Genomic DNA, 10,738 nt, shown 5'->3' with positions numbered 1-10,738 from the left:
TTGTAGAAGTCTACTAGGCAATGTTACATATCAAATATCTAAGATCTAGGCCTTCTGGTTTATTTTTAGCAAAGGACGGGATATGATAAGATATGCGAAATGGCCCCCTAAATAATTAGAATATGAAAACTCCATAATTGAAATTTTAACTGTCTAAAACAAAAAAGAAGATCATAATTGTTAAAACTATGACTTTTAAAAACTTCAAAACCAAGTTATTTGTACGATTCAGACCTTTAAAATACTCGAGGTCCGTGACTTTTACCGTTTTTACGCACTACATGCTCGAATTTCATTGTGAGCCGGAGCTGGTGTCAAGCTGAAGTTTTGCTGAGAAAATAAGGTTACTAAAATATACATTTTCAGAAAATATCAGCTTGACACTCAGTCCGGCTCATATTGAATTTCCACTTTTTTCGCAATTTTTAGCCTCATTTTTCTTTGAAGGAAACAAGATAACGTGCTCATCTCTAAGCAACCGAGCATCAAACAGATACACTGGAGTTTTGTTCTTATCATGAAACTGATAACCAAGAGTTGTTTTTAAGACGAGTTTATGCAAAAGTGAAACTGAAAGTAGATCTAGACATTTTAATGATCAGTTACATGTTTTAGATCTACTTGAACTGTATTTCGGGATTATATTCAAGTTGATTTTGTTTAAGCGGCATTTTAAAAGAAAGAATAAAGTGTAATTAAAAAGAAAATTGTTATTGTTTACATAAATGTTATAGAGACAAGAAAGATAACTCATGCACACCGCAACTAGTAGACACATGTAGTTCTTTTATGTAAAAATTATGACGTAGTCTGTATACAAGTCTCAGTGACGCAATCGGTACGCACGACGGTTGAAATGAAATTTTATACCTAGTGTCAGTAGTATGCCTAGTGTCAGTAGTATGCGAGATCGATTCCCAACAAATCCTGTAAAACTTTTTTTTCTGTCAAAAGTGACAGAAAGTACTATTCTTTGATGGTGAGTTGCAAACCATATTTAGATTTTATATTTTTAGCCGTGAGTTAAAATATTTTAAACTATTTAACCGCGTTATTTCTATAATTAGTCAATTATTCTTTTACTGTATGTCTGTGATAAAAGTTATAAACGTGTGTTTTTATACTTCTTTTTTTATGACGTATGAAAAATAGTAAGTCAACAACTCAGAATTGTTTCATCAATTTTAAAATACTCCGTTACATCGCCGTATGAAGTTTCATAAATAAATGTATGTTGAGTCAATTAATGTCACTGACATGTCATTTCCGGTGTCAAATATTTTATTTTATGAATAAAAGATAAAATCTCTATAAAACCATTTTTAAAACACAATAGCTAAGCTATATTTGTGTTTAAAAATATCTAAAATATCGAAAGTGGCGTCATCTTATAATTGTTTTTAATAGTTTATTGTAGGTTGATTGTGATTTGTTTTGTTTTGCATTTTAACGCCTTTTTTCAACAGTACTTAATGGAAAATTAACTTAACCAGAGTTCCTGGATTCCATACCAGTAAAAACGTGTTCTCCGCAAGTAGTTGTCAACTTCCCCACATGATTATGAGATGGAGGACGGATGATTATAGTCACAATACCCCCATCAAATCGTCAGGGAGAAGAAAAGCCTCGTCTGGGGATCGCACTCGCAATCCTGCGATCCGCAAATTGCTGTGTCCTTATTGAGCTTGCGAAGCAAGTTCTTCAACTTATATAAATGAATTTCGACATTTCATTCCTGATGAATCCATTCATCGAAGCGGGCCCAGACTAGCTAGGCTCTCTGCACTGTTAATGAATACGCTTCTGAAATGAAGGCACATATAGAAGGTGTTGTGTTTTTTCTCTTTCTTTTCTAGAATAACAGTAATGATTTAAACAAGAGGGCCAAGATGGCCGTAGGTCGCTCACCTAAGAAACACACCATAACAGTGTAAAACATGTTTGACCTAGTGATTTCATGGAAACAAATATTCTGACCAATTTTCATTAAGATTGGACCAAAAAATTGGTCTCTTGTGATTATGATATGACCTAGTTTTTGACCCTAGATGACCCATGTTCAAACTCGACCTAGATTTTATCAAGGCAATCATTCTGATCAAAATTCATGAAGATCAATTGAAAAATACAGCCTCTATCACATACACAAGTTTTTTCTTTGATTTGACCAAGTGACCTAGTTTTTGACCTCAGATGACCCATATTCAAATTCGACCTAGATTTCATCAAGGCAATCACTCTGACCAAATTTCATGAAGATCAATTGAAAACTACATCCTCTATCGCATACACAATGTTTTTCTTCGATTTGACCTAGTGACCTAGTTTTTGACCCGAGATGACCCATTTTCGAACTCGGCCTAGATTTCATCAAGGTTATCATTTTGACCAATATTCATGAAGATTAGTTGAAAAATACAGCCTCTATCGCATACACAAGGTTTTTCTTTGATTTGACCTAGTGACCTAGTTTTTGACCCGAGATGACCCATTTTCGAACTCGGCCTAGATTTCATCAAGGTTATCACTCTGACCAATATTCATGAAGATTAATTGAAAAATACAGCCTCTATCGCATACACAAGCTAAATGTTGACGGACGACGGACACCGGACATTGAGCGATCAGAAAAACTCAGGTAAGCTAAAAAAAAACCCCAAGGAATGTATATACATGTAGTTAAGGTATCACAGAGGGGGACATGGATGTTTTTGTCATGCTAAAACGTGCACACGTATTAGTTACTTCGTGCTCACGTAATATCTATTACTTGCGCACGTAATAAGAATTACGTTACGTGCGCACGTAGTTGTATTAAACATCTGCGCACGTATTAATATCAAAAATACCTCTGCGCATATATCACTCGGCATGATGGAAAGCTTACTATAGACATCACTCATTAGCTTATACGTGGGGACGTGCCCAGATGTTTCTTAGACTAACAAGTGCGTACTGAGCAACTATGCCGGTTCTTTATTGCTGCAGCCGTTTCGTCTCGAATCTGTCTGTCTTTCTATTCAAGGAAAGGAAATCCAGAGGAAAGCCGGGTCATCTGCTTCTCATTGTTCAACCATGACCTATTGTTATTTTGTAAACAATTTATACCTACCGCTCTAATGAATTCAGTGTTCAATACCATTAGAATAAAATCAAATGTCTTTATGCGCGCATACAAATGTCACTGCTTGGATATATCCCAGGTCGTCTTGTAAACTGATTTTAATATAAACGCAATATATAACATAAATGCAACAATTGTAATTGGAATATAACAAAATGGACTAAATTAAATAATTTTCTTTCATCTATAATCCGAAATCTTTTGCAGGAAATCGTAAGCATTTTACGTTACATATATAAGGGCATTTTGGCGGGAAACTGCACATGCCTTTCATGCCACTCCTTCGTAATGATCTTACATATGCTAATGTATATTTCATGCTTCTCATATCGATACTATAGTTTCGTGTCAAAGGAAATGTTTTTGATTTAATCCAAGAAATTAATTTGAATAAACTACATAGATATGCTTCCATAGTTTTAATACCCATCTAACTCTTTTCCGGCGACATTTCTACGGGTACGTGTTTTAATTATGTGGTAGGGATTTAATAATATTTAACTGTATATTATTTATTCAAGTAAAATGAACACTGTCGTTTTTTCAACTTACTTGATGAAAATACTTCATTACATATTTAAATAAAAAATCACCGAAAATATGAAAAATATAAACTTGTAAGACAAAGTCCTGCCTCCTGATTTATTCGACGAAGGTTTTGTTTTATACGAATGTCGCACAAGAACATTCCGTATACAAAACAAAACAAAAACAAAACAAGAGCTGTCACTAATGGTGACAAATGCCCCCGCAGCACCTTGACCTTTGACCTGGTGATCTTGACCTTTGACCTGGCGACCCCAAAGTCAGTAGGGGTGGTGTACTCAATAAGTACCATCAGCATGTGAAGTTTGAAGGTCCTGGGTGCAGTGGTTCGCATGTAAAGTGCCTTCATGCAAAATGTTAACATTGGCCCCTGTGACCTTGACCTTTGACCTTGTGATCCCAAAGTCAGTAAGGGTGGTGTACTCAATAAGTACTATCAGCATGTGAAGTTTGAAGGTCCTGGGTGCAGTGGTTCCCCAGTAAAGTGCCTTCATGCAAAAAGTTAATGTTGGCCCCTGTGACCTTGACCTTTGACCTGATGAGCCCAAAGTCAGTAGGGGTGGTGTACTCAATAAGTACTATCAGCCTGTGAAGTTTGAAGGTCCTGGGTGCAGTGGTTCGCATGTAAAATGCCTTCATGCAAAATGTTAACATTGGCCCCTGTGACCTTGACCTTTGACCTTGTGATCCCAAAGTCAGTAAGGGTGGTGTACTCAATAAGTACTATCAGCACGTGAAGTTTGAAGGTCCTGGGTGCAGTGGTTTCCCAGTAAAGTGCCTTCATGCAAAAAGTTAACGTTGTGACCTTGACCTTTGACCTGGTGACCCCAAAGTCAGTAGGGTAGTGTACTCAACAAGTACTATCAGCAAGTGAAGTTTGAAGGTCCTGGGTGCAGTGGTTCGCGAGTAAAGTGCCTTCATGCAAAAAGTTAACGTTGGCCCCTGTGACCTTGACCTTTGACCTGGTAACCCCAATGTCAGTAAGGATGGTGTACTCAATAAGTACTATCAGCATGTGAAGTTTGAAGGTCCTGGGTGCAGTGGTTCGCGAGTAAAAGGCCTTCATGCAAAAAATTAGCGTTGGCCCGTGACCTTGACCTTTGACCTGGTGAACCCAAAGTCAGTGGAGGTGGTGTACTCAATAAGTACTATCAGCTTGTGAAGTTTGAAGGTACTAGGTGCAGTGGTTCACGAGTAAATTGCCTTCATGCAAAAAGTTAACATTGTGACGAATGAAGTAACGAACGAATGGACAGACAGTTGAAAAATAATATGCCTCCCTTCGGGGGCATAAAAACACTAAATATGTAAGGAGATATAGAAGCAAAAATGTTTTTTAAAAGTTAATATTTCATCAAGTATGTGAAATAACTCGCTAAATTACTATAAATAAAAAAAATGCAAAACTGTTTCTATGTTGCTATGGTAACGAATATGAAATGAAAGTTTTGGATTTTAGTTTTAGAAATTTTCTTGATACGAAATAAAAAGAAACAGACATAATAAGAAGAGAATACGCCTATGTAGACGTATAAAATATAAAAAAAAAATCTTATTTCTTAAAAGAGTTTTCGGTCGTCCTGACATGAAAGAGTTATCTCCCTTGTTTTCCTTGTTTTTGCATGATCATTCTGTCTTAGAATACAAAATAAAAATTCGTTTCAAGAAGTTGGATCACTGTGTATTGTGACGACATACAATTTATAGGGTTCAGCAATATAAAATAAAATATATTGCAAAATAGTTTTCTATACCCCCATTCTAAATGATTAAATATCTTTTCAGAGTAAGTCTTAGATAGGTGTAATAATCAATTATTTTTGGGTTATTACCGACGTCTGGTCATTATATCTTAATGGATTTTGAAAAATATAGTTAATTACCAATGGAATGATGTTGTTTTAAATGCATATTTAGTGGGGGCCATTTTTGGTCCTTATCATATCCCGTCCTTTATGAAGATTTCCCTATGTACAATCAAATAACCCCTGGGGCTGGGTCAATTTGACCCTGGGGGAGGGGGTCATGATTTGGACAAAATTTGTAGAGGTCCACTAGGCAATGTTACATGTGAAATATCTAAGCTCTAGGCCTTCTGGTTTATTTTTTGAAGATTTTCCTATGTAAAATCAAGTAACTCCTGGGGCGGGGTCATGAGTTGAAAATTTTTTGTAGAGGTCCACTAGGCAATGCTTCATGTCAAATATCTAAACTCTAGGCCTTCTGGTTTATTTTTAGGAAATTTTTAAAGATTTTCCTATGTAAAATCAAGTGACCCCTCGGTCAGGGTCAATTTTGACCCCGGGGGTCATGATTTGAACAAATTTTTTAGAGGTCCACTAGGCAGTGCTACATGTGAAATATCTAAGCTCTAGGCCTTCTGGTTTATTTTTAGAAAAGTTTTGAAGATTTTCCTATGTCAAATCAAGTGACCCCTCGGGCAGGGTCAATTTTGACCCCGGGGTCATGAGTTGAACAAATTTTGTAGAGGTCCACTAGGTACTGCTACATGTCAAATATTTAAGCTCAAGGCCTTCTGGTTTATTTTTAGAAAATTTTGGAGATTTTTTTCTATGTACAATCAAGTAACCCCATGGGGCAGGGTCAATTTGACCCCGGAGCGGGAAGGGGGGAGGGGGGTCATGATTTGAACAAATTGTGTTGAAGTCTACTAGATAATCCTACATGTCAAATATCTAAGATCTAGGCCTTCTGGTTTATTTTTAGAAATTTTTTGAAGGTTTTCTAATGTAAAATCAAATGACCCCTGGGGCACGTCAATTTTGACCCCGGGGGTCATGATTTGAACAAATTTTGTAGAGGTCCACTAGGCAATGCTACATGTGAAATATCTAAGCTCTAGGCCTTCTGGTTTATTTTTAGAAAAATTTTGAAGATTTTCCTATGTAAAGTAAAGTGACCCCTGGGGCGGGGTCAATTTTGACCCTGGGGTCATGATTTGAATAATTTAAGTAGAGGTCAACTAGGCAATGCTACATGTCAAATATCTAAGCTCTAGGGCTTCTGGTTTTTGAGAAGAAGATTTTTAAAGATTTTCCTACGTAAAATCAAGTGACCCCTGGGGTGGGAACAATTTTGACCCTGGGGTCATGATTTGAACAATTTAAGTAGAGGTCTACTAGGCAATGCTACATGTCAAATATCTAAGCTCTAGGGCTTCTGGTTTTTGAGAAGAAGATTTTTAAAGATTTTCCTACGTAAAATCAAGTGACCCCTGGGGTGGGGTCAATTTTGACCCTGGGGTCATGATTTGAACAATTTAAGTAGAGGTCTACTAGGCAATGCTACATGTCAAATATCTAAGCTCAAGGGCTTTCTGGTTTTTGAGAAGAAGATTTTTAAAGATTTTCCTACGTAAAATCAAGTGACCCCTGGGGTGGGGTCAATTTTGACCCAGGGGTCAAGATTTGAACAAATTTGGTAGAGGTCCATTAGGCAATGCTTCACACCAAATATCTAAGCTCTAGTTTTTGAGAAGAAGATTTTTAAAGTTTTTCCTTTCGGTTGCCATGGCAACCAGAGTTCTGCATGGAATCCAATTCTTTGAACAATTTTGAAAGGGGGCCACACAAGGATCATTCCTATGAAGTTTGGTGTAATTCTGCCTAGTGGTTTTCAAGAAGATTTTTTTTTGAAAATGTTGACGGACGGATGACACACGACTGATGACATTGAGCGGTCACAAAAGCTCACCATGAGCCTTTGGCTCAGGTGAGCTAAAAATGGATGTAACATGCATGTTGTACCACAGAAAAATGGTCTCGATTTTTCCTTACGGCCAGTAATGAAAAAGTTACAATATACTGTGAAATCATAAATATTCATGGGGGACTAATTTTCGTGGATTTCATGGTTGAGTAAATCCACAAAATTTAATCCCAACGAACAATTTAATTCCCATTCATTTTATGTTCAAAAGTTGAAATCCATGAATTCATATCCCAACGAAATTGCCGTTTTGACCATAACCACGAAATTTCATGCCCACAAAATTAAATGATTTCACAGTAAGCTATTTATAGTAAAAACAAAAGGAAGTAGATGCCTCATAGCTTCAGGTCACAGCACTTTTTTTAAGTTTTGTTATTTTAGTGCAAATAATGCGTTTTAAAGAAATTTAAATGGTCCATGTATACATGAATGCAATAGCCAGTCTAATATAGTATGCCTGTGGCATGCAGTAATGCTGTGGCATATACAATTATGGAAAATTGGATTGTGCTTCACTGCTGTAGCCTCGCCAAATAAAACTGAAAATACGACTGTCACTCAAAAGCTTGAAAATGAGACAATTGTTGAAAATGGTTATAAGTACTAGGAATAGTGCCATTTAAGCACCTTTGCCTCGAGCAAGTCCAATACAGTTTGGTACAGGAACAAATGAATTACCTGGATTTATAGATTTGTTGATTTTTTTCGCTGCCTGTCATAGCAAAACAAGAGGACCATGATGGTCCTGAATCGCTCACCTGTCCCCACATGAACTGAGTATGACGTCGTTTTTTTTCTATTATTTGACATAGTGACCTAGTTTTTGAGCTCAGTTCCGAACTTGACCTAGATATCATCAAGATAAAAATTCTGACCAATTTTCATGGAGATCCATTGAAAAATATGGCCTCTAGAGAGGACACAAGGTTTTTCTATTATCTGACATAATGACCTAGTTTTTGAAGGCATGTGCCCCAGTTTTGTACTTGACCTAGATATCATCAAGGTGAACATACTCACCAATTTTTGTGAAGATGAAAAATATGGCCTCCAGAGAGGTCACAAGGTTTTTCTATTTTTAGACCCACTGACCTAGTTTTTGATCGCACATGACCCAGTTTCAAACTTGACCTAGATTTCATCAAGGTAAACATTCTCACTAATTTTCATGAAGATCCATTGAAAAATATGGCCTCTAGAGAGGTCAAAAGGTTTTTCTATGTTTAGACCTAATGACCTAGTTTTTGACCGCAGTTGACCCGGTTTCAAACCTGACCTAGATATCATCAAGATGAACATTCAGACCAACTTTCATACATATCCCATGAAAAATATGGCCTCTAGAGAGGTCACAAGGTTTTTCTATTATTTGACCTACTGACCTAGTTTTTGACCGCATGTGACCCAGTTTCAACCTTGACCTAGATATCATCAAGATGAACATTCCGACCAATTTTCATGCAGATCCCATGAAAAATATGGCCTCTACAGCGGTCACAAGGTTTTTCTATTATTTGACCTACTGACCTAGTTTTGGACCACACGTGACCGAGTTTCAAACATGACCTAGATATCATCAAGTTGAACATTCTGACCAATTTTCATGCAGATCCATTGAAAAATATGGCCTCTAGGGAGGTCACAAGGATTTTCTATTTTTAGACCTACTGGCCTAGTTTTGGACGGCACATGAACCAGTTTCGAACTTGACCTAGATATCAAGATGAACATTCTGATCAATCTTCATGCAGATAGCCTGAAAAATATGGCCTCTAGAGAGGTCACAAGGTTTTTCTATTATTTGACCTACTGACCTAGTTTTGGATCGGACGTGACCCAGTTTCAAAGTTGACCTAGATATCATCAAGATGAACCTTCTGACCAATTTTCATGCAGATTCCATGAAAAATATGACCTCTAGAGAGGTCACAAGGATTTTCTATTATTTGACCTACTGACCTAGTTTTTGACCACAGTTGACCCAGTTTCGAACTTCACCTAGATATCATCAAGATGAACAGTCTGACCAATTTTCATGCAGATCCCATGAAAAATACGGCCTCTACAGAGGTCATAAGGTTTTTCTATTATTTGCCCTACTGACCTAGTTTTGGACCAGACTTCATCCAGTTTCGAACTTGACCTAGATATCATCAAGATGAACATTCTGTCCAATTTTCATGCAGATCCCATGAAAAATATGACCTCTAGAGAGGTCACAAGGATTATCTTTTATTGACCTACTGACCTAGTTTTTGACCGCAGTTGACCCTGTTTTGAACTTGACCTAGATATCATCAAGGTGAACATTCTCACCAATTTTCATGAAGATCCATTGAAAAATATGGCCTCTAGAGAGGTCACAAGGTTTTTCTATTTTTAGACCTACTGACCTAGTTTTTGAAGGCATGTGACCCAGTTTCGAATTTGGCCTAGATATCATCAAGGTAAACATTCTGACCAATTTTCATAAAGATCCCATGAAAAATGTGTCCTCTAGAGAGGTCACAAGCAAAAGTTTACGCACGCATGGACGACCGACGCTGCGCAATCACAAAAGCTCACCTTGTCACTTTGTAACAGGTGAGCTAAAAAAACATGTGACTGGTGACTTAGTATAGCCACACTGCTGTATGTAATCAAAAGATTATTAGCCCACCCGTGCTTAGCGCTGATTTACAGATCGCAGAGTCGAGAGTTCGATCCCTGGGCCAGGTGTATGTTCTCTGCCATCACTTGAGAAAAGACATTGTGTCTAAAATCATTCTTTCTCCATCTCTGATTCTTGTGGAGGAGATGGCAGTACTTGCGGAAAGTAGGTTAGTACTGGTATCAGGAGCACTGGCTAGGTTAACTGCCTGCTGTTACAAAACTGAAATACTTTTGAAAACGAAGCTAACCCTAAAACAAACAGAGATGTACATAGAGAACAAGAGGGTCATGATGACCCTGGATCGCTCACCAGAGTAATATGAGCTACATGTTTTAAATGTCAAACTGATGATTTTTAGAAATTTTTTGGAAAATTTTCCTCTGTACAATCAAGTAACCCCTGGGGCGGGGCCAATTTTACCCCGGGGGTCATGATTTGAACAAAGTTTGTAGAAGTCTACTAGGCAATGTTACATATCAAATATCTAAAATCTAAGCCTTCTGGTTTATTTTTAGCAAATTTATGAAGATTTCCCTATGTACAATCAAGTAACTCCTGCAGCTGGGTCAATTTGACCCTGGGGGGGGGGGGGGGGGGGGTCAAGATTTGAACAAATTTTGTAGAGGTCCACTAGGCAATCCTACATGTCAAATATCTAAGCTCTAGGCCTTCTGGATGGATTA

The sequence above is a fragment of the Mercenaria mercenaria genome, chromosome 15 (genome assembly GCF_021730395.1).
Source record: "Mercenaria mercenaria strain notata chromosome 15, MADL_Memer_1, whole genome shotgun sequence".
Lineage (NCBI taxonomy): Eukaryota > Metazoa > Mollusca > Bivalvia > Venerida > Veneridae > Mercenaria > Mercenaria mercenaria.
This window is presented reverse-complemented; position numbering follows the sequence as displayed.